Source organism: Pseudophryne corroboree, chromosome 4 (assembly GCF_028390025.1).
Source record: "Pseudophryne corroboree isolate aPseCor3 chromosome 4, aPseCor3.hap2, whole genome shotgun sequence".
Classification (NCBI taxonomy): Eukaryota; Metazoa; Chordata; class Amphibia; order Anura; family Myobatrachidae; genus Pseudophryne; species Pseudophryne corroboree.
This window is the reverse complement of record NC_086447.1, coordinates 166215008-166240730: the sequence shown is the minus strand read 5'-3', so window position 1 is coordinate 166240730 and position 25723 is coordinate 166215008.

Genomic DNA, 25723 nt, shown 5'->3' with positions numbered 1-25723 from the left:
ATCAAATTTTCTGTGCGAATCTACATAGTTCCAACGAAAAGCCATGGACCTATGTATTTTCGTGGCACTTATTGCATGTCTAGGGGGCACTTATTGCGGATTTTGCACACAAAGCATAACCCCAATAAGTGCCGGCATCGGGGATCAGCTCCGGTTATCTGGGATAATTGGATAGCCCCTGGCGAACCAATTAGCCATGGTAAATTACTGCGGCTAATTGGATACCTCCCTGTAACACATTGTCCCCCCTCTCTGTATGTGATTTTCCTGCCTGCTGCCTCTGTCCCCTTGTAGGAGATATCAGAATAAATATCCTGCACCAGACAGTCTGATTTTTGTAAGCAAACTGTGAAAACCAGCATATGAACATAAAATAATATATGTGACAAATGTCCTTATGAGGATGGGCTGCTGTCCCCAAACAGTTCCCTGCCAGTAAGGAGCAATAAAATCTGGATAAAGAATGGTGTTTGGGGAGCGCCTAGGGTTATAACCTGCTCGTAACCACAGATTTACTTTGATAGTTATTTAAATCCTTTAAAACCCTTTAGTTTAGGCTAGAGATCGAGATTGAATAATTTAATCTAAGGTAGGACTCACATATCATAATACACCCATAACAGATATTTTACTTTTCACAGAATAAAAATTTATTAAAAGTAGAGATGAGCGGGTTTGGTTCCTCGGGATCCGAACCCCCCCGAACTTAACCCATTTTACACGGTTCCGAGACAGCCTCAGATCTTCCCGCCTTGCTCGGTTAACCAGAACGCGCCCGAACGTCATCATCCCGCTGTCAGATTCTCGCAAGATTCGTATTCTATATAAGGAGCCGCGCGTCGCCGCCATTTTCACTCGTGCTTTGGAGATTGAACGGAGAGGACGTGGCAGCGTTCTCTCCCTGAAAAGCTCCGTAATCTGTGCTCAGTGTGCTGAAAATATCTGTGCTCAGTGTGCTGAAAATAATCTGTGCTCAGTGTGCTGAAAATATCTACGTTCTCTGCCTGAAAACGCTCCATATCTGTGCTCAGTGTGCTGCAAATATCTGATCAGTGTGCTGCATTGTGGGGACTGGGGACCACTAGTATATAATATATACTTTTCTATAGCTTCTATACTGCTTGTCAGGACACACATGGGTCACAGTTACACAGCTCTGTACTGATATATACAATAATATATATACTTTTCTATAGCTTCTATACTGCTTGTCAGGACACATGTGTCACAGTTATACCGCTCTGTACTGATATACAGTAATATTATATATACTTTTCTATAGCTTCTATACTGCTTGTCAGGACACACGTGTCACAGTTACACCGCTCTGTACTACTACTGATATACAGTAATATATATACTTTTCTATAGCTTCTATACTGCTTGTCAGGACTCGTGTCACAGTTACACCGCTCTGTACTGATATACAGTAATATTATATATACTTTTCTATAGCTTCTATACTGCTTGTCAGGACACATGGGTCACAGTTACACCGCTCTGTCTGTACTGATATATACAATAATATATATACTTTTCTTATTTTCTATAGCTTCTATACTGCTTGTCAGTACACAGGTGTCACAGTTACACCGCTCTGTACTACTACTGATATACAGTAATATATATACTTTTCTATAGCTTCTATACTGCTTGTCAGTACACAGGTGTCACAGTTACACCGCTCTGTACTACTACTGATATACAGTAATATATATACTTTTCTATAGCTTCTATACTGCTTGTCAGGACACATGTGTCACAGTTACACCGCTCTGTACTGATATACAGTAATATTATATATACTTTTCTATAGCTTCTATACTGCTTGTCAGGACACATGGGTCACAGTTACACCTCTCTGTACTGATATACAGTAATATTATATATACTTTTCTATAGCTTCTATACTGCTTGTCAGGACACATGTGTCACAGTTACACCGCTCTGTACTGATATACAGTAATATTATATATACTTTTCTATAGCTTCTATACTGCTTGTCAGGACACATGGGTCACAGTTACACCGCTCTGTACTGATATACAGTAATATTATATATACTTTTCTATAGCTTCTATACTGCTTGTCAGGACACATGTGTCACAGTTACACCGCTCTGTACTGATATACAGTAATATTATATATACTTTTCTATAGCTTCTATACTGCTTGTCAGGACACGTGTCACAGTTACACCGCTCTGTACTGATATACAGTAATATTATATATACTTTTCTATAGCTTCTATACTGCTTGTCAGGACACATGTGTCACAGTTACACCTCTCTGTACTGATATACAGTAATATTATATATACTTTTCTATAGCTTCTATACTGCTTGTCAGGACACATGGGTCACAGTTACACCGCTCTGTCTGTACTGATATATACAATAATATATATACTTTTCTTATTTTCTATAGCTTCTATACTGCTTGTCAGGACACGTGTCACAGTTACACTGCTCTGTACTGATATATACAATAATATATATACTTTTATATAGCTTCTATACTGCTTGTCAGGACACATGTCACAGTTACACTGCTCTGTACTGATATATACAATAATATATATACTTTTCTATAGCTTCTATTCTGCTTGTCAGGACACATGGGTCACAGTTACACCGCTCTGTACTGATATACAGTAATATTATATATACTTTTCTATAGCTTCTATACTGCTTGTCAGGACACATTGGTCACAGTTACACAGCTCTGTACTGATATACAGTAATATTATATATACTTTCTATAGCTTCTATACTGCTTGTCAGGACACACGTGTCACAGTTACACCACTCTGTACTACTACTGATATACAGTAATATATATACTTTTCAATAGCTTCTATACTGCTTGTCAGGACACATGTGTCACAGTTACACCGCTCTGTACTGATATAAACAATAATATATATACTTTTCTATAGCTTCTATACTGCTTGTCAGGACACACATGTGTCACAGTTACACCACTCTGTACTACTACTGATATACAGTAATATATATACTTTTCTATAATTTCTATACTGCTTGTCAGGACACATGGGTCACAGTTACACCGCTCTGTACTGATATACAGTAATATTATATATACTTTTCTATAGCTTCTATACTGCTTGTCAGGACACATGGGTCACAGTTACACTGCTCTGTACTGATATATACAGTAATATATATACTTTTCTATAGCTTCTATACTGCTTGTCAGGACACATGGGTCACAGTTACACAGCTCTGTACTGATATAAACAATAATATATATACTTTTCTATAGCTTCTATACTGCTTGTCAGGACACATGTGTCACAGTTACACTGCTCTGTACTGATATATACAATAATATATATACTTTCTATAGCTGCTAGTATTACAGTGCAGCAGTTTGGTGACTAACAGTATATAGTTGTACAGTAGACCATTGCTGTATCTTGTAGCTCTGTGTCACTGCAAGTATCCATCCATTCCATTTTCTTCCAGTGATTTGAACCAATAATACCATTGATTAGAACAAATAATTCCTGTGATTTTGTCATTTTCTTCCAGTGATTTGGACCAATAATACCATTGATTAGAACAAATAATTCCAGTGATTTTGTCATTTTCTTCCAGTGATTTGGACCAATAATACCATTGATTAGAACGAATAATTCCAGTGATTTTGTCATTTTCTTCCAGTGATTTGGACCAATAATAACATTGATTAGAACGAATAATTCCAGTGATTTTGTCATTTTCTTCCAGTGATTTGGACCAATAATACCATTGATTAGAACAAATAATTCCTGTGATATTGAGGCGTTTGTGTCGCTTAGCTTAGCCGTCCAGAGACCACAGTGCACCTCTTTTTCTCTTTTCTTTGCATCATGTGCTGTTTGGGGCCAAATTTTTTAAGTGCCATCCTGTCTGACACTGCAGTGCCACTCCTAGATGGGCCAGGTGTTTGTGCCACCCTCTTGGGTCGCTTTGCTTAGTCATCCAGCGACCTCGCTGCATGACTAAAAATAGTATTGTGAGGTCTTCAGAATAGACTGGAAATGAGTGGAAATTGTGGTTATTGCGGTTAATAATACTATAGGATCAAAATTATCCCCAAATTCTATGATTTAAGCTGTTTTTGAGGGTTTTTTGAAAAAAAAAAACCCACCCGAATCCAAAATACACCCGAATCCATCAAAAAATTTTCAGGGAGGTTTTGCCAAAACGTTTCCGAATCCAAAACACGGCCGTGGAACTGAATCCAAAACCAAAACACAAAACCCGAAAAATGTCCGGTGCACATCTCTAAAAAAAGCAAATCTTAAAAATAACATATCACCCATAAAACATGCCCTAATCTTGACCTTTGTAGGCCTGATGGTGTAGGGGAGATAGGGGAGAGCTCACATACATACAGTGAATTAGACCATTTCTGTCAAGATGGTATCACCCAACGTGTTTTGTCACTTGGGACTTCCTCTGGGGTGTTTTTATTAAGTCTGTGCGAGGATCTCCTCTATTACGTAAACAATCAACCATTGGCTGGTTACAAATTAAAAGTGTAATTTAAACTCGAACGCCTGGGAACCTTTTTTATTTTATTTTATTTTTTTACAATTTTTGTCTCTATTCAAAGGTGGAGACAGTGCATGTGATCCCAGTGCAGGTCAGGATTCATTCTACTTCTACCTTATCTTGTTGGGTTCTTGCAGTGTATTGTTTGTCCAGGACTAATTCTGACTACTCTCTAATTTGTTTATCTCTTAGTACCAGAGGCGTAACTAGGGTTTTTGGAGCCCAGGGCAATATGTAAAATGGCACACACCCCTCCCCCCCCAAAGAAAAAAAAACATAGCAAAAGAAGCATGTGCGAAGGGGTGTGGCCACGCTCCAGAAGGGGTGTGGCCACTGAAAATGGCCCACAGTGCCAGTTACATTGCCCCACAGTGCCATATACAATGCCCCACAGTGCCAGGTACAATGCCCCACAGTGCCAGTTACATTGCCCCACAGTGCCAGATACAATGCCCCACAGTGCCAGTTACATTGACCCCAGTGCCTGAAACAATGCCCCACAGTGCCGGATACATGCCCCACAGTGCCAGTTACATTGCCCCACAGTGCCAGATACAATGCCCCACAGTGCCAGATACATGCCCCACAGTGCCAGTTACATTGCCCGACAGTGCCAGTTACATTGCCCCACAGTGCCAGATACATGCCCCACAGTGCCAATTGCATTGCCCCCCAGTGCCAGTTACAATGCCCCACAGTGCCGGATACATGCCCCACAGTGCCAGTTACATTGCCCCACAGTGCCAGATACAATGCCCCACAGTGCCAGATACAATGCCCCACAGTGCCAGATACATGCCCCACAGTGCCAGTAACATTGTCCCACAGTGCCATATACAATGCCCCATAGTGCCAGATACATGCCCCACAGTGCCAGTTACATTGCCCCACAGTGCCAGATACAATGCCCCACAGTGCCAGATACATGCCCCACTGTGCCAGTTACATTGTCCCACAGTGCCAGATACAACGCCCCACAGTGCCAGTTACATTGCCCCACAGTGCCAGATACAATGCCCCACAGTGCCGGATACATGCCCCACAGTGCCAGTTACATTGCCCCACAGTGCCAGAAATAATGCCCCACAGTGCCAGTTACATTGCCCCACAGTGCCGGATACATGCCCCACAGTGCCAGTTACATTGCCCCACAGTGCCAGATACAATGCCCCACAGTACTAGATACATGCCCCACAGTGCCAGTTACATTGTCCCACAGTGCCAGATACAATGCCCCACTGTGCCAGTTACATACCTCACTGTGCCAGATGATACATGCCCCACACTGTGCCTGATACATGCCACACTGTGCCAGTTACATGCCCCACTGTGCCAGTTACATGCCCCACTGTGCCAGTTACATGCCCCACTGTGCACTCTCCCCCACCCCTCCTCCCCCCGGTCACTTACCGAGTCACCGGCACGGCGGCGCCGCTTGTTCTATGTGAGGGGAGGAGAGCGCCTCTCCTTCCCCTCACCGCTCCAGGACAGGTTTACGGCGGCTGTGTGGCGCCGGTTCGCTAGCCAATCAGAGCTCGCGGACCGGCAGCCAGTCAGGAGCCGGTCCGCAAGCTCTGATTGGCTAACGCCGCCGGAGGCCGGACACAGCAGCGCTGCTGGCAGCGCTACTAGGGCTTTCAGCGGAGGTGAGGGGAGGGAGAGACGATGCGCTCTCCTCCCCTCACATTTCGGCTTTCGGCGTGACGGGGGCGAGTGGGGCATGATGCCCTGGCCGCCGCCGCGGCCCCCCTCTCCTGGGCCTGCCAAGGCGCCCAGGGCACGTGCCCCACTCGCCCTACCCTAGACACGCCTCTGCTTAGTACATCCCTGTCTTTGTGTGCTCGCATTTGGAAACTTAATCCATACTGTTTTGAGATTATGCCCTGGGAGCATCTTTTTGCATCGAGATTATGCCCTGGGAGCATTTTTATGCATCGAGATTGTGCCCAGGGAGCATTTGAATGCATATGGTGTAAATCCCCCTTTTTTGTGGGAATCCTTCAAGGCATTTTGCAGATGTACATTTATTAAATGATTGGCTGAGATTAAGTGATTTTATAGAAAGAAAGAGGTGGAGCCGAAGCAAGAGAGTCTCCCACTGGGATTCCGATATTTTTGTCTTCTTGACTGGGATGTTCAGTGTTTCTCTGTAGAGGACAGTACTAATGTTTTTCTGCAATATTATACTTGTTTGTATGCCTCTAGAACCCCCTATTTCTTGCGACAGCTCCATGAATATTTAGCTCTGCCAGGAAGCTGTGGATTTCCTAGATTCTTTATTTACCATGGAGTTGGATTTGGCCATTATATAATATCCAACCTCCAAACCTGCTGGTGTGGATGGAATTCCTGTGGACCAAAAATGTAGGAGTTTTTCCTCCCTCGTCTTCTGGAGACCTTTAATGCTCTCTATGCTCGGGGGTTATCCCCAATCAAGGACTGAGGCCCAAATCAATGTGCTTCTCAAACTGCGTAAGGACCCTTTTTGACAGAGTTGTATAAGCATATCTCCTTGCTCTCCACTGACATTACAATTCTGGAGAAAATGCTTGCTATCAGGCATGCTACTATTGACCAGGCTGCGTTTATGCATCGGAACTCTACCACACTGAATGTCCGCTGTTTCTTCAATCATTTGCAGATGATGGTGTATGCTGATGTTGCAAAGTCTTTTGACTCTGTGGAGTGGCTGTATCTCTTGGAGGTTTTGGGTTAGTCCTTAATGTATCCGTTGGGTTCAGTATTCTTCACTTGCCACAAGGGTCTCAGTTTGTGGTCATACCATGGCATCATTCAAATTAGGTAGAGGCACTCGTCAGGGCTGCCTTTTTTATCTTTCATTGTTTGCACTTGCTGGCATATCTGATGTGATCTACTACAGACTTGCAGGCTGTCACTGTCATGAACAATATAGCAAGGTAGACAACAAAGACCTGACTACTGTAAAGTGTTCTCCTCTGTCGCAAGGTAAAGTGCCCTGCATTTAGTAATTGCTATATCTGCACTACAGGACTTGCTGTTATACCAATTAGATTTTGATTTGGCATATCTTAATGGTGTACTAACTGAAGAAAGTTTTATGGAGCCACCAGAGCACTATGATAAAACTTTGTTTCCAGAAGGAAAAGTATGCCTACTTAAGAAGTTGTTATGTGGCTGAAAACAAAGTGACAGATATTAGTGCATTAAACCAGACACTATGCTAGAAATGGACTATTACAGTAACTGGTCAAGAAAGTCACATTGGAAATATAAAGAGAGAGGAGAAAAATGTAAATTGAAAAACCTACTGTAGGTCCCACAAACCACCTGCTAGGTATGAAGATTGTGCAAAATCTAGACTGGAACTATCGGTATAGATCAACTGTACTACTGAAATATGGTATGTCAGACGCAAAACCAGTGCATACTCCTGTTAACAAAAGTACATAACAAGCTAGAAACGGACTTTAAAAAATACATAAAGGTTGAAACATTTTGGTGGATAAAAAAGGATACTGCTGCCCCCTAGGACCTGGTGAAGGATTTTACAACTTCAAGGAGAAGGTGACATACTGTACCTGGGATTTTACCATCTGACCCTTCATCCTTGAAAGTGTGCCTATGGTAGTACTGATTTTATATGGCTTATGTATTTTAATAAATTGTAAAAAAAAAATCTTTATGAGGAGCTAATTCTTATGATCTGTTTGGAGGTACCATTTGACATATACAGTATGGCATGCCAGTCAGGAATTGTGGAGAGGAGTAGATAAGCAAGTGACCTACAGCCTCAGATGTGAGTTAGATTATATATTGCACCATTTATTTTGAGAATATCCACACATCAGAAGCATTTTTCACTTTGTTCTTTGAAATAAAGGATCTATAAGGAAGGATCATATAGAACATTTAGAATGACTTTGGAAAATACGTTCATATAATAGAGACTGCTTTGTATTGGCTTCCTGACTTTATATTAGCCTAATTAAGGATTGCTTTGTCCTGTTTTCTGTATTCAATAAAAACAAGCTGCCAACGAAAGAATCTGACATTGAGGAGATGAGCGCTATCCCATACCAAATGCAATTGGGAGTCTGATATATGCAAGTGTTGAAAGTCACCTGGACATCACACATGCAGTCAGCCGCTTTAACCAGTTTTCACTGAATCCTGGAAAACAGCATTGGTTAGCGGTTAAGAGGATCTTGAGATAGCGAAAATGTACTAGGTCATTACAACTTCTGACTTTCAAAGACTAAAACTTAAAAACATGAAATATTCTGCAGTGTAGACTAAGGAGCAGATGAAGATGACAGATGTTCTTATACTGGCTATCTAGTTGAATTACCAAGCGCAGCGATAAGCTAGTCAAGTAAGTAAGAAACAACCAACTGCTTTTTCTTCCACAGAAGCAGAGTATATGGCCTTGACTGAAGCAGAAAATGGGGCACTTTGGATTAAAATTACTTTGATTGAACTAAAAGTTTTAAAACTTAAAGAATCTCTCAATATCCTAAGCACCAATAAAGGTGCTATAACTTGTCTGCTAGTACAAAGCACATCGACAGAACGGGATCCGGTCTGAAGATCGACAGTGTCTAGGGCGACAATGTTTAGGTTGACCACTATAAGTCGACAGTCATTAGGTCGACAGGGTTTGAAGGTCGACAGAGTTTCTATGTTGACAGGTCAAAAGGTCGACATGAGTTTTTTTTTTTTAATTCTTTTTTTAACTTTTTCATACTCAACGATCCACGCGGACTACAATATGCGAATAGTAACCTGTGCCGAGCGCAGCTGTAGCGGAGCGAGGCACCTTGCCCGAAGCATGGCGAGCAAAGCGAGCCATGCGAGGGGACACGGTGCACTAATTGGGCTTCCCGGTCACTGTACGGAGTAAACAACACCAAAAAAACATGAAAAAATCATGTCAACCTTTTGACCTGTCGACCTAGAAACCCTGTCAACCTAGTGACTGTTGACCTATAGTGGTCGACCTAGACACTGTCAATCTTATGATCCCTACCCCGACAGATCAAAACACATCGCTATCAAACACTGGGGTAGCTGTGTGAAGCAGTGATAAGAGTGGAGTAGTCTACCAGTGGAGAAGTGTGCCATGGCAACCAATCAGCTGCTACGTATAATGTTACAGATTGATAAATGGTTACTCCAAATCCTTCTTGCTTACATTCACTACGCACCTACTAACTTGTAGGCATCTGCCAATATGTTTGGCTCTGCTTTTGCATCAGGGGGGAGGACCCTTGTCTGTCCCTTTGTTTTAATGGGGCCTCTCCTGAGATGGGCAAGCTGAGCTCCAATAATATTTGGATGGTGTAGGGTGTCTGTAATGTGGGATAGATTTACTCAGATGGTGTTTTTAACTCCTTTGCACACTGCAAGAGGACCATGGCCTCCATAGTAAATCCTTTTATAGATACTTTCAGTGTAGCCATGTTGTGCATGTCCAATTTGGAAACAGGCCTCAACTCCTTTCTCATTCACCCCTAAAGACCATGCTTTATTGACTGGGTCAAGGATGAAGTCTCTTTTTATGAACTAAATGCCCACTCCATACAAGATGTCCTCTTTCCTTTGAAGTTGAAATGGAAAGCTAATTTGGGTTCCCTTTCAAATGAAGATTGGGAACATATCCTTGTCTCCATTAAAGAAATGGGGGGTAATTCAGACCTGATCATAGCAGCAAATTTGTTAGCAGTTGGGCAAAACCATGTGCACTGCAGGGGGGGAGGGGGCAGATGTAACATGTGCAGAGAGAGTTAAGGTGGGTACACACTAATAGATATATCTGCAGATATATCTATGGATGGATCGGGCAGTGCGTTGTGCATACTCACTGCCCGATCCGTCGGGGACTGATGTCATGAACTGGGCGGGCGTGTACACATGCCCGCCCAGTTCAGCTGTCAATCACCGCCGGCCGCCGCAGCATGTGTACGGGCGGTCGGCCGACCGCCCCGTACACACACAGCGACGCGCCAATATATCGGTAGATATATTGGCCGTCGGCTGTGCTGCGCGGAAGACGCGATACGTCTGTGAACGACGGAGTTCACAGACGTTTCGGCCGTACACACTGGCCAACGGACCCGCGATATATCGGCCGTTCAAGAGAACGGCCGATATATCGACCAGTGTGTACGGCCCTTTAGATTTGGGTGGAGTGTGTTCAAACTGAAATATAAAGCTGGGTACACACTGGCAGATATATCTGCTGTTCAATCGATCTGCAGATGGTGGTTGTTCATACACACAGAAAGATGCACCAATCTATCTTATAGATATAGCTGCTGTTCAATCGATCTGCAGCTATATAAGCAGATGGAGATTGTTCATACACACGGAAAGATGCACTAATATATCTTCAGATATATTGGTCATCTGCTGTGTCGCACAGCAGATGCAATATATCTATGAAAGACGTCTTTCACAGACATATTGCTTGTACACACCTGCAGATCAGCAAAAGATATATTTGACAACCAACTGATTGGCCAATATATCTGCCAGTGTGTACCCAGCATAAATTGCAGTGTAAAAATAAAGCAGCCAGCATTTACTCTGCACAGAAACAAAATAACCCACACTCTGCACATGTTATATCTGCCCCACTTGTAGTGTTTGCAGGTTTTGGCCAACTGCTAACAAGTTTGCTGCTACGATCAGGTCTATTCCCTGTGATTGGTACCAGCAGATTCATTATTTTGTCCTGTATATAGAACTCCCTTATCAATGTATGGATTCTCATTCTGCCTCGAAATGTCCTAAGTGTTGATCCCCTTACTTTGGCTTCTGGCATCTTATTTGAGAGTGTCCTGGTTTATTTGACTTTTGGACCTGTGTTTGCAGTGACAAAGTGTAGTTTGGGTATCTCTGTGGGGTCTCCCCTTAATAGAGGAACTTAGGGGCATAGCCGTTCTGGAGGACAGAGCTGGAGAACAGATGCAGCAGGGTGTAGGCCATGCAAAGTAGCACAGGGTGGAGGTCATAGCTTCGGCTGCCACTCCGGACCATGGTGCACAGGGTCTGGTAAGAAAGATGGCACAGAGCGCTTCTGTCCAACATATGACTATAGCCAAGGGGGCTTGGCTACAGGTGCCTTGTGAACTTAATATGTGCAGCTGCTTTGCAAAGCAATGAGGTACGTGTGATGAGGGGTCATGGATATGACAGTGTTCACCACATAATACAGAAAACATTGCAGTGACCACCTTATAATGCAGAGAACATCACAGTGACTACAGGTTGAGCATCCCATATCCAAATATTCCGAAATACGGACTTTTTTGAGTGAGAGTGAGCTAGTGAAACCTTTGTTTTCTGATGGTTCAATGTACACAAACTTTGTTTAATACACAAAGTTATTAAAAATATTGTATTAAATGACCTTCAGGCTGTGTGTATAAGGTGTAAATGAAACATAAATTAATTATGTGAATGTACACACACTTTGTTCAATGCACAAAGTTATTAACAATATTGGCTAAAATGACCTTCAGGCTGTGTTTATTAGGTGTATATGAAACATAAATGCATTCTGTGCTTAGACGTATGTCCCATCACCATGATATCTCACTATGGTATGCAATTATTCCAAAATACGGAAAAATCCCATATCCAAAATTAGTGATGTGCACCGGAAATTTTTCGGGTTTTGTGTCTTGGTTTTGGATTCGGTTCCACGGCCGTGTTTTGGATTCGGACGCGTTTTGGCAAAACCTCCCTGATAATTTTTTGTCGGATTCGGGTGTGTTTTTGATTCGGGTGTTTTTTTACAAAAAACCCTCAAAAACAGCTTAAATCATAGAATTTGGGGGTCATTTTGATCCCATAGTATTATTAACCTCAATAACCATAATTTCCACTCATTTTCAGTCTATTCTGAACACCTCACACCTCACAATATTATTTTTAGTCCTAAAATTTGCACCGAGGTTGCTGGATGGCTAAGCTAAGCGACACAAGTGGCCGACACAAACACCTGGCCCATCTAGGAGTGGCACTGCAGTGTCAGGCAGGATGGCACTTCAAAAAAATTGTCCCCAAACAGCACATGATGCAAAGAAAAAAAAGAGGCGCACCAAGGTCGCTGTGTGACTAAGCTAAGCGACACAAGTGGCCGACACAAACACCTGGCCCATCTAGGAGTGGCACTGCAGTATCAGACAGGCTGGCACTTAAAAAAAATAGTCCCCAAACAGCACATGATGCAAAGAAAAAAAGAGGCGCACCAAGGTTGCTGTGTGACTAAGCTAAGCGACACAAGTGGCCGACACAAACACCTGGCCCATATAGGAGTGGCACTGCAGTGTCAGGCAGGATGGCACTTCAAAAAAATTGTCCCCAAACAGCACATGATGCAAAGAAAAATGAAAGAAAAAAGAGGTGCAAGATGGAATTGTCCTTGGGCCCTCCCACCCACCCTTATGTTGTATAAACAGGACATGCACACTTTAACGAACCCATCATTTCAGCGACAGGGTCTGCCACACGACTGTGACTGAAATGACTGGTTGGTTTGGGCCCCCACCAAAAAAGAAGCAATCAATCTCTCCTTGCACAAACTGCCTCTACAGAGGCAAGATGTCCACCTCATCATCATCCTCCAATTCCTCACCCCTTTCACTGTGTACATCCCCCTCCTCACAGATTATTAATTTGTCCCCACTGGAATCCACCATCTCAGGTCCCTGTGTACTTTCTGGAGGCAATTGCTGGTGAATGTCTCCACGGAGGAATTGATTATAATTCATTTTGATGAACATCATCTACTCCACATTTTCTGGAAGTAACCTCGTACGCCAATTGCTGACAAGGTGAGCGGCTGCACTAAACACTCTTTCGGAGTACACACTGAAGGGAGGGCAACTTAGGTAGAATAAAGCCAGTTTGTGCAAGGGCCTCCAAATTGCCTCTTTTTCCTGCCAGTATACGTACGGACTGTCTGACGTGCCTACTTGGATACGGTCACTCATATAATCCTCCACCATTGTTTCAATGGTGACAGAATCATATGCAGTGACAGTAGACGACATGTCAGTAATCGTTGGCAGGTCCTTCAGTCCGGACCAGATGTCAGCACTCGCTCCAGACTGCCCTGCATCACCGCCAGCAGGTGGGCTCGGAATTCTTAGACTTTTCCTCGCACCCCCAGTTGCGGGAGAATGTGAAGGAGGAGCTGTTGCCGGGTCACGTTGCGCTTGACTTGACAATTTTCTCACCAGCAGGTCTTTGAACCTCTGCAGACTTGTGTCTGCCGGAAAGAGAGATACAACGTAGGTTTTAAATCTAGGATCGAGCACGGTGGCCAAAATGTAGTGCAAATGGTGGAAGGCGCAAGCTCTTCCCGTCCAGTGTTGGGAAGGTCAGGCATCGCAACCGACACAATTGGACTCTCCTTGGGGATTTGTGATTTAGAAGAACGCACAGTTCTTTGCTGTGCTTTTGCCAGCTTAAGTCTTTTCATTTTTCTAGCGAGAGGATGAGTGCTTCCATCCTCATGTGAATCTGAACCACTAGCCATAAACATAGGCCAGGGCCTCAGCCGTTCCTTGCCACTCCGTGTGGTAAATGGCATATTGGCAAGTTTACGCTTCTCATCAGACGCTTTCAATTTTGATTTTTGGGTCATTTTACTGAACTTTTGTTTTTTGGATTTTACATGCTCTCTACTATGACATTGGGCATCGGCCTTGGCAGACGACGTTGATGGCATTTCATCGTCTCGGCCATGACTAGTGGCAGCAGCTTCAGCACGAGGTGGAAGTGGATCTTGATCTTTCCCTATTTTAACCTCCACATTTTTGTTCTCCATTTTTTAATGTGTGGAATTATATGCCAGTATCAATAGCAATGGCCTACTACTGTATACACTGCGCACAACTGAAATGCACCACAGGTATGGATGGATAGTATACTTGACGACACAGAGGTAGGTAGAGCAGTGGACTTCCGTACCATACTGCTATATATACTGGTGGTCACTGTCAGCAAACTGCAAAACTAAAATGCACCACAGGTATAGAATCTAGACGGATAGTATACTTGACGACACAGAGGTAGGTAGAGCAGTGGCCTTCCGTACCGTACTGCTATATATACTGGTGGTTACTGTCAGCAAACTGCAAAACTAAAATGCACCACAGGTATAGAATCTAGATGGATAGTATACTTGACGACACATAGGTAGGTAGAGCAGTGGCCTTCCGTACCGTACTGCTATATATACTGGTGGTCACTGTCAGCAAACTGCAAAACTAAAATGCACCACAGGTATAGAATCTAGATGGATAGTATACTTGACGACACAGAGGTAGGTAGAGCAGTGGCCTTCCGTACCGTACTGCTATATATACTGGTGGTCACTGTCAGCAAACTGCAAAACTAAAATGCACCACAGGTATAGAATCTAGATGGATAGTATACTTGACGACACAGAGGTAGGTAGAGCAGTGGCCTTCCGTACCGTACTGCTATATATACTGGTGGTCACTGTCAGCAAAACTCTGCACTGTACTCCTCCTATATAATACTGCTGGTCCCCAGTCCCCACAATAAAGCAGTGTGAGCACAGATATATGCAGCAAACTGAGCACAGATATGGAGTGTTTTTCAGGCAGACAACGTATACTGGTGGTCACTGGTCAGCAAAACTCTGCACTGTACTCCTCCTATATAATATACTGGTGGTCCCCAGTCCCCACAATAAAGCAGTGTGAGCACAGATATATGCAGCACACTGAGCACAGATATGGAGTGTTTTTTCAGGCAGACAACGTATACTGGTGGTCACTGTCAGCAAAACTCTGCACTGTACTCCTCCTATATAATATACTGGTGGTCCCCAGTCCCCACAATTAAGCAGTGTGAGCACAGATATATGCAGCACACTGAGCACAGATATGGAGTGTTTTTCAGGCAGACAACGTATACTGGTGGTCACTGTCAGCAAAACTCTGTACTGTACTCCTCCTATATAATACAGCTGCTCCCCAGTCCCCACAATTAAGCAATAAGCACAAATATTTTTGCATCAAGAATTCAAGATTAATAAACGGAGAGGACGCCAGCCACGTCCTCTCCCTAACATTTCCAATGCACGAGTGAAAATGGCGGCGATGCGCGGCTGCTTATATAGAATCCGAATCTCGCGAGAATCCGACAGCGGGATGATGACGTTCGGGCGCGCTCGGGTTAACCGAGCCATAAGGGAGAATCCGAGTATGCCTCGGACCCGTGTAAAATGTGTGAAGTTCGGGGGGGGGTTCGGTTTCCGAGGAACCGAACCCGCTCATCACTATCCAAAATACGTCTGGTCCGAAGCATTTTGGATAAGGGATACTCAACCTGTACCATATAATACAACGAACATCACAGTGACTACCTGTACCATATAATACAGAGAACATCACAGTGACCACCCTGTAATACAAAGAATATCACAGTGGCATCATATAGTGTCACAGTGACTGCCTTACAATACAGAAAGTATCACCTGGTGCCATATAATAGAGAGAAGTGTGACTGCAATACAATCAGATTGCCTGACAATATCATTCACTCATATATAATTAACTCTTCCTCAAAATATATGAACTGCTTCATCACCATAGTAGCAACCTCATTGAATGTAATTAATATAATTAACTCCTTTATAATGATTACCTACATAAACTCCATTAATTAGCCCCAACTTTATCAAATAATTAAATGTATGTACTTTAAACTCATAATTACCACCCCAGGCTTATAAAAAAAAAAAAAAAAAACTGTATCTTAATTAATTCTTAACGTTATCTGCCATAATTAATACACTTCCCCTCCATGCACCTATACCCCACTTTACCTCTTGGAGATATTGTCTCCTATCCTACTGCAGCTACACAGCATTCAGGAAGGAGCAGCTGCCTTTCATGCAGGTCCCCGTAAAGGCTGCTGCTGTGAGTGAGGGGGAGGAGCGTTCATGCAGACAGGTGAGATAGGGGCCATGCAGCCTATTGATGCAGGGCATGGCCCCTGGGAGGGGAGGGGATAACTGCTGTCCTCTCTTCCTGCTCATAGCTGCTCCCTGGGAGCACATTTGCTGAGGTTTCCTGCAGGTGCTTCCCTCCCTCTATCAACTGGGGCACCACAGTTTGAACCCAATATCTTACAGGTAAATCCGTTTAACATAACTGATCTTACATTTTTATCTGACTCCACTTTTCATACCTCAAGCAAGTCTGTTTTGAAAGCTCATTTGCAAATTTGACCCTGTCTTCCTGCAATACCCCTCTGTTACTTAGCTTGCTGAACAAAGTGTTCAAACACTCCTCCCTGTAGCAGATAATTCAGTATCTTCTACTTAAGTCCATCACTTTAAAGACCTGCCATCTTTAAGCCTGCATTTTAAGCATTTCAGCAAAAGCAAAATGAGTTATAACATTGGCCATCTCTCTAACCTCAAATTAAATAATTTCTCAAGCACTGCATCACATATTATTAGTACAGTATTTGTGCAATCTGTCCTCACTTATTTTACAGTACAGTACACGCTGCTTCACATACTGCTTTATACTACCCAATCATGCTACCTTTAACCACTAATTCCCTGTCCTTGACTTTTCTATTTTATTTATTTGATTCCTTACTGTATAGTACATGTATGAGGGCGGGTGTAGTACGGGTGACCGGCGGTCTCCTGACCGCCGGTCACTTTACCGACGCCGGGATCCCGGCAGCATACCGACGCCGGGATCCCGGCGGGGAGGGGCGAGTGCAGCAAGCCCCTTGCGGGCTCGGTGGCGACCTGAGGTCGCCACGGGTTCTATTCCCACTCTATGGGTGTCGTGGACACCCACAAGTGGAAACAGTCCCTGTTGGTTGGCATGCCGACCATCGGGATAGTGAGCCGTCGGGCTCACGGAGGAGGTCATGTGACTGTCGGTCAGCCGACCGGCGGTCACATGACTACCACCCATGAGGGGTGTAGTACGGGTGACCGGCGGTCTCCTGACCGCCGGTCACCTTACCGACGCCGGGATCCCGGCAGCATACCGATGCCGGGATCCTGGCGGGGAGGGGTGAGTGCAGCAAGCCCCTTGCGGGCTCGCTGCGCTTGCCATGCTGCGGGCTCGGTGGCGACCTGAGGTCGCCACGGGTTCTATTCCCACTCTATGGGTGTCTACGGCTGTCACATGACTACCACCCATGAGGGCATCTTGCATGGTATTTTTCGTGGGAAAGATGAATAAATTACAAATGGAACAATTTATACAGTGGGTATTTTGTTAGTCCTTTTTCATTTAAGCCTTACATGTCCTACATTCCCTACAACACTGCTGTGCCGAAAACCGGTACAAATTTGGAAGGGGCGTGGCCATGGGTAAATGGGCCTGGTCCCATGACACTCCAATAGGATTGGGGGATACCAAATCCCAGTACAGGTACAGCTGGAGGGTATGGTCTTCCATGTATTTTCTTTTTCCGCACACTGTAACCTTCACTATGTAGTGTGCCATGCAAAGTTTCTCAGTGCTCATCTCTCTTCCCCAGTACCCACTTCTCAGTCCCTAATACACATCACTTTCATAAAATAAAAATGTTACTTTTTCCTACTGTACACCTGGCTGGCAACCACGGCTGCAGTTCAGATGCAGAAGTTTGTCCAGGCTCCACTGCTGCCTAGTGGTAAACACTGGAGTTTTTGAGTGAAAGATGGTTCAGATCTTTCTGTTTTATCCTTTGAACTTTTTTATCTTCCTTTATTATGGTATTGTATATTTTGTTTTATATCTACTTCATCTTATTCTCTATTGTTTTATTGTAACAGCAATACTCCTGAAACATTATCTCTCTCTATTTTTGGACAACTCCTGTACATTTCACATTTTTATTTTTTTAACACTCTACACAGTCCTTTCCTTATGCACTCATTTGGCACAATTTTCTTACTTCATTTTACTACATCTTACCATTTTATCACCAGAAACCTAACATTTGTGTGTCACCACAATCCGCGGTCCCAATTTGTTTTTTGTGTTCTGTAAAGAGTTCTCAGGTTTCTAAAAAATTGTAGTAAAAATACAGTATACTGAAAATAGAGACTTTTCTGGCCAAGCGATAGCTGCAATATATGGTCTGTACCTCTGAACGTGAAAGCAAATGTGCTCGCTCTCCCTGTTCAACAGGCCCAGACCCTTCAATTTCCATTCTCCTAGGGAGGGAGCATCAGACAAATAGGAGAACGAAATGACAGGCATAGGAATGGAGAGAGTTAAACCTCCTGTGATGGGTGTGGAACAAATTGTTATGAAAAGTTACAGCCAATGGTAGATAGGGGAGGGATCAGCATATATAGGGATGTATAGGTCATCTAGGGGTCTCTTTTAGTTTGCCTTCCCACCCTCCCACCCCAATTTGTAGATTGTTTGGCGCGGAGTGTCTTGGCTTTGGGTTGTTAGTTGTGGTTTCTCGTTGGCTATTTGTTGGCGGAAAAGAACGGCAGGTTCTAGTTTGACTTGTTAGTCACAGTTTTTACAGTATTGGTGTGGTTTAGGTGCACTCACCTCCATTGACTTTTAAGGCCGCTAAATCACCCAACAGGGGGCAGCGTCATCAGCCATCAGGGTGGGTAGTCAGCGTGGAGGTCTGAGTCGGGCACCTATTACCTATGTATGGTTTGTGGTAGATTAGGATTGGTTGAGTTTTAATGTTTCTGAGGTTATCTTCAATGGGTTGTAGCCGTTATTTTTTCTGCCACCATATTTCGGTTGATACGACATGTTAACTTAATATTTACTTTACAGGCTTTTCTAGTGGTTGGGGTACAATAAATAGCTAACAATTTTTCTGCCAAATTCAAGTCTCTGTGTCATTATTTCTTGGTATTAAGGGTATAGAATGTTTTACTTTTAGAATGAAGGTCCACACATTAGCATTAGGAGGTTTATGCTTCCCCCATACTAAAAATAACCATAAAATTGTTAAATAGCATTGGCCCCTTTCTGGTACCCATGAGCTATTGTGCCTGCATAATAAAAAATATATTTTTTTATGTGCCGAAAGAATTTAGAAAAAAAAAACAAGTTACCCCTTTAAATAAAATAGAATTAGTTGTTAGTGCATTTGTATATAAAATAAATACCATGCAAAAGGATAAAGGGGAAATACAAGTTTTATTCAATATTTGCTAGGAATAGTCTTATTTAATGCTGAACAATTATTTGGTAATAACGTATAGGACAGTGTACTCCTATCTTTTCACAAAAAAATTGTCAACGAAAATGTGAGTTTTGGTATTATTTTAAAATATACTCTTATTAAAGTCACCACGTAGTACATCAACATCATTTTATTTTCATTATTTGTATAACACAGTATTCTTGTTATTCTCAATTTACCAGTTTTCTGAACCATCCCTACATAATGTACCTTCCTATTGCTTGGCATAATTGAGCTTAAACAGAGCAAAATCCATTCTCTGTCAACATTGCTCTTCCATTACCTTGACATATCCACCCTTGCTTACTGTGAAGAACAGTCTGTCATCGCATTCTTCTATTTTATTTATTTTATATGCTACAGAAATACTGTATTTTTATATTGTATTTTGATTCAATTACAACTTATCAAGAGTGCCATTATTATACATTATGTATAGGATGACTAAACTATGCAGATATGAAACAGAATAACAAATATAGTCCAGAAAAGACTAGAGTACATTGAAGAATAATTCCCTATAGAACTGTAACTACATTATTTAAAGGCACAACAGGAGGTGCTCGCAAAAAGTCTCAATGGCCCTCTTCTAATGGCACATTTCTATTGAAGGATATTCGGCTGGACAAAGTGGGCTTCACTAAAAGGACTTTTGTGATATTGTTTACCATGGCTGACAAAGAATAAAATCATAATACAGGTTGAGTATCCCTTATCCAAAATGCTTGGGACCAGAGGTATTTTGGATATCGGATTTTTCCGTATTTTGGAATAATTGCATACCATAATGAGTTATCATGGTGATGGGACCTAAATCTAAGCACAGAATGCATTTATGTTTCATATACACCTTATACACACAGCCTGAAGGTCATTTTAGCCAATATTTTTTATAACTTTGTGCATTAAACAAAGTGTGTGTACATTCACACAATTCATTTATGTTTCATATACACCTTATACATACATCCTGAAGGTCATTTAATACAATATTTTTAATAACTTTGTGTATTAAACAAAGTTTGTGTACATTGAGCCATCAAAAAACAAAGGTTTCACTATCTCACTCTCACTCAAAAAAGTCCGTATTTCGGAATATTCCGTATTTCGGAATATTTGGATATGGGATACTCAACCTGTATGACCAGGAGGATAACATCTTTGACCGTAGAGTAATCATATCTATGTTGGCATATCTATGATTTAACAAAAATGTGCCCATGTTTAACATTTTACCACTATATACTCTACTTAGAGTTTTTTTCTTTACTCAGGGCTGTATTAAAGTTTTGTTGGGGACCCAGTGCAACTAATTTATTGGGCAACTACAAATAAATGTACATGATGTGCACCCGTTATGCACATAATGCCACAGTGCACCCAGCATGCACATAATGCCACACAGTGCACCTGGTATGCACATAATGCCATGCAGCGCTTAGTATAAACATTTTGTCACTCAGTGCCCCCAGTATAAATATTGTACAACACAGTGTCCACGTTATTTCGCATGGTGCCCCCAGTATGCACATCATAAATACCAACTGCTGCTAATACCCACTGCTATAATACCCACTTCCTAGCATGTTGTGGTCAGGGCCAACTTTAAAGCAGTGTAGGCCCCTGGCAAAGCAATGCACAGGGGCCCATACCGACGGCAGCTGTGATGTCCGGAGGGTACTTGGGGACATCAAAGTGCTATAGGCGGTGACTTTCTTGTCCTAGGAAGGGGAGGGGGATCTGCTATTGGTGTCAGATGAAGGAGGTAGGGGGCTAGTGATGGTGGATGAGATGTCTGGAGAGGGGAGGACTATCGAATCGATAATGGACCTCTCACTTGGCCATCTTCGCGGGTCTCCTTTGCGTCCTTCAGCTCTATTGCCACATCCCAAGCAGGTACTGGCTACCAATAGCAGGTAGGGAATTCTTCTCCTTGGGTGTCCTTGCAGGGTATTTTGGTAAGAAGGAGGCCATGAGTTCAGTAAGGTGGGTTATCCTCAGCGTTGCCTGCATCCTTCAGGATTAAGTTCCAGTAGGGGATGGAGTCCTCTAGAGGGGTGCTAGCAGCAGTGGCGGACAAGATGCCCTTGGTGGGGAAGGGGGAGCAGGCTGCTAAAGGCTGTGGCTGTCCAGCAAGGAGGGTTTTGGTCATGGGCCCTTAGAATCCTGGTGCCCTTGGGCAACTTAATGGAAGACATGGCTCTGGTGGTGGTGGTTGTGGTGGTCTCCTGCTGACTAGTAACTTTGTGATTCTATGGATGAGGCTGTCACTGCTGTATGTATGCAGAGCATCACTCAGATCTTTTCAGCATATCGGATGTGTCATAACGCTTAAGGTACTTGAGAGCCACTTAATAGCATTCGGCACCAGGAAGCAGGTGCAGCAGGGTATTTGTTTTTGGGAAGTGGTGGGCCTGTCCGAACATGTTTGAGGGGCCCCCTGAGTGTGGAAGTTCTCGTAATCCTGCAGAATATTTCCCCTATTCATGATATAACCATACATTTTGTGCTTTGGGTTCTATGCAGCAATTTGTTCTTTCATAGCAGGTTAAAATGGATGTAAAGCTAAATTTGAATTTAAAAGGAGAATTTGGATAAAATCAGAAAGTAGCAATGTTCTGACTCCATTAAAATGGTCAGTGGTTTGTTAATCTCAGAAAATGACATATATATGTTCCTTAGAAAGATGATATTTACAGTAGTTGCTCACATATTTTTAGAGAAATAATGTATTTTGGATACCGTATAGTGAAAGCCTGGTCTATGTAGAATGTCCCACAGCATGAGCAGATCACATGCTCACAGAGCTCTAAATACCCCCAGGTGGCAACAAACAGACAAAGCCATGAGAAAAACAAATAGAAATGCATGCAGACTCTTTAAAGGATACAGTATGTCCCCGTTTGTGACTTATTTTTATCACAATAAATAAATGTAAAAGCCTTGTAGGGGAAAAATTCCCAATACTCTGTATAACTACTGTAGCTAGAGTACTTTGTAGTAGAGTGTATCTATCTAATGCCTACCTGAAAGTGAAGCAGTTGACCAGCCTGCATTGTCCGTGGTGTAGGCACTCTCTGCAAGCCAACAGACATTCCCACCCCCAGGTCATACTTGCCTACCTTGCTGCCCCCTCCACCAGGAGGAGGCAGCGTTGTAGGCGCATGAAGGAGTGGCCGGCAGTATGATGGGCCATCCGGGGGCGTGATGATGGGGAAGTGGGCAGTCCGGGGGCGTGACATCACGATTGCATCATCATGGCTCCGCCCCCCCAATGTACAGTGCCGAGAAACTAGGCACTGTATAGCGGGGGCGGAGCTACAATAACGCGATTCAGTGCGAATTGCGTCATCGGATGCCCTTGGCCGCCCACTTGTTCTCTGCTGTGGGTGGCCTGACAAGGAAAACGGGAGGCTTGCCCACCGTTCCGGGGGGCCGGGAGGGCCACCCGATTTTCGGGAGCCTCCCGAACATTCCGGGAGGGTAGGCAAGTATGCCCCAGGTACACATTATTGGTTTACATAAGTAAGTTTAACATACACAAGTGAAAAAACTATCCCAGTGTATTTAAATATTGAGTCATGATTAGTGCTCCCATACAGCCATGATATGCTAATATTCATAATGTTGATACCACAAAGTCGACTGTTATGATTTTGACATTGTTGAAATTTCAACATGGAGCATGTCGAAATCTGCAGAATGTCAACATGTTCACAATTTCTATATCTGAAATGTTGGCATGTGATGTACTGTACCAACATTCTACAGAATGCCGACATTTAAGTTAGACTGCTAGGCAAGGGTTAGGGTAAGGTTCAGAGTTAGCGTAAGTCATAGGGGTTAGTGTACTTGTTGCCGACACAGCTGGATCAGCCATCAGCTGAAACCCCGAGACAAGAAGACACCGCTGCCCCCCCAAGTTGGTATGCTGGTAAATCAGTGCTGTTGTGAGTTGAAGCTGTGTTTGCAGGCACATGTGGAGCCAAGAACTTGGGGAGTGCTGCAGAAGACATGCTGGGTACTGGGATGTTGCAATGTGAGGAGCTGGCAAAGCTGGCAGCAGAGAAAGAGAAACTGGCAAAGTGAGCTATAAAAAGATACTGGCAGAATTGCAGGCTGGTGCTGACAGCAGGAACTGGCACCCTGAACAACCACCAGTGATGAGGAACAGGTCTGTGTATCCTGTATAAGAAGGATTTAGTCAAAACCACTAGCGCTTGTGTATATCAGATGTGAGCCTATTTCTGGGAATTGGAGCGCATGTGGAGCCGGGTGCTTCCGATTGACGGAGAGGTGTGATCCCCGTAGAGACTGGAATGATCTAACAGGAAGAGCGTCATTGGATGTGACGTCACTTCTGGCCAGTGGAACGTACGTGGCTATAACCAGTTCCGTTTTAACGGAAGTTCGCGGTAATCACCAGCTGCTATTTAGTAACTCCAAATGGTCAAAAAGAATATGCGGACAAGGGATCGTGACTTTTATTGGGTGATCTTATAGGTTTGTAGCTGGACAGGAAGTCTATGTCTGGAAATAGGTATGATTGTTATGGAAATTGTTGGGGGTATATATATGTGTATGGACCCACATCCTCCTTATACCTTGACAGAGAAACTTCATTTGTTTCGAAACGCATTGGTGGGGAGAAACGTGGCTTCAGTGGACTGTTGTTGTTTAAAGACCATCTATCCGGGGATGCCTGTGTGGAACACCTATCTAATGCTTTTGTGTCTGTTTGCATGTAGACCAAAAACTTTGGTAAGAGTCCAATTGATCCACTATTTTTTTAGCTTGTTTTTATGTATGTTTATTAAATTATGGTAATACACTATTGGAGCCATTCCTTTTTATATACGCCTGAACGATTTTGGGTGGATATCAGGACTGGCATTGACCGCTCCTGTACATGCGTTTAAGTCTACATATTTGGTAGAGCACCCATAAGGGTAAGAGTCCTTATATTTGGATTTTTAGGAACAAATAGAGATTAATAGAATCACACTATTGGATTATTCCCTTTTTCTATGTTTGAGCAACACTGCAGGATTACCTTAATGCCCGTCCAGAATCGGTGGTGACCGCTCCTCTATGCTTGAATAGTCTACAATTGGTAGACTTTCATATTGGTAAGAGTCCAATATGATACATCGATTATAACAAGGAATTTGAGACATAACTACACTATGATATTTTTTATGTGTTTATGTCTTTTTCAACTAGGAAATATTCTGTGGTGATTCTGAGGCGTTATAGCGCCTGAAACACTTTGTGTTTTTTTTCTGAGTAGAGTTCTGTGTATCCAACTCACATTTGTAACCAACTTGCTAGCTACAGTACCTCACACACGTGTACACTAATACTCCTTTCACATCGCACAAATAACCCGGTATCGACACGGCATATTGCCGTGTCGACACAGGTCAGTGTGCGATGTGAAAGCACTTTGCGTGAATTAGCGGATGGCCTGACCCGGTAATTCAACCCGGTATAAAAGAAGGATTATACCCGGGTTGAATACCGGGTCAGGCGCAGTGTGAACCGGAGCCGCGTCGATGCGACACGGTTCCCATTCACAGCATAGGGAGAGGCGGCACAGGAGATGAGCTCATCTCCCAGCGCCGCCTCCACCCCCGCCCCTGCTGCGCCCCCACCGCTGCTATGGCAACTGACCCGGTATATCGCCGGGTCGGAAAGCCATCAAAGGAGACCAAATGCCATATCCCACCCGGTAAGGACACGTTTCTCTTACCGGGTGGGATCCGGCATTTGCGATCTGAAAGCGGTATAAGTCTACAGTCAAGGACACAGTTTATGCCCCTCACTTATACCACTGTACATAAACCTCACACGTCAGATGCATCCACGCGCCACTCACGCAACTTATCTTATAAAATAAAGACACCACAACTGTAATTGGCGTGAAAGGGGTCAGCTTTTATTTTCTGACTGAG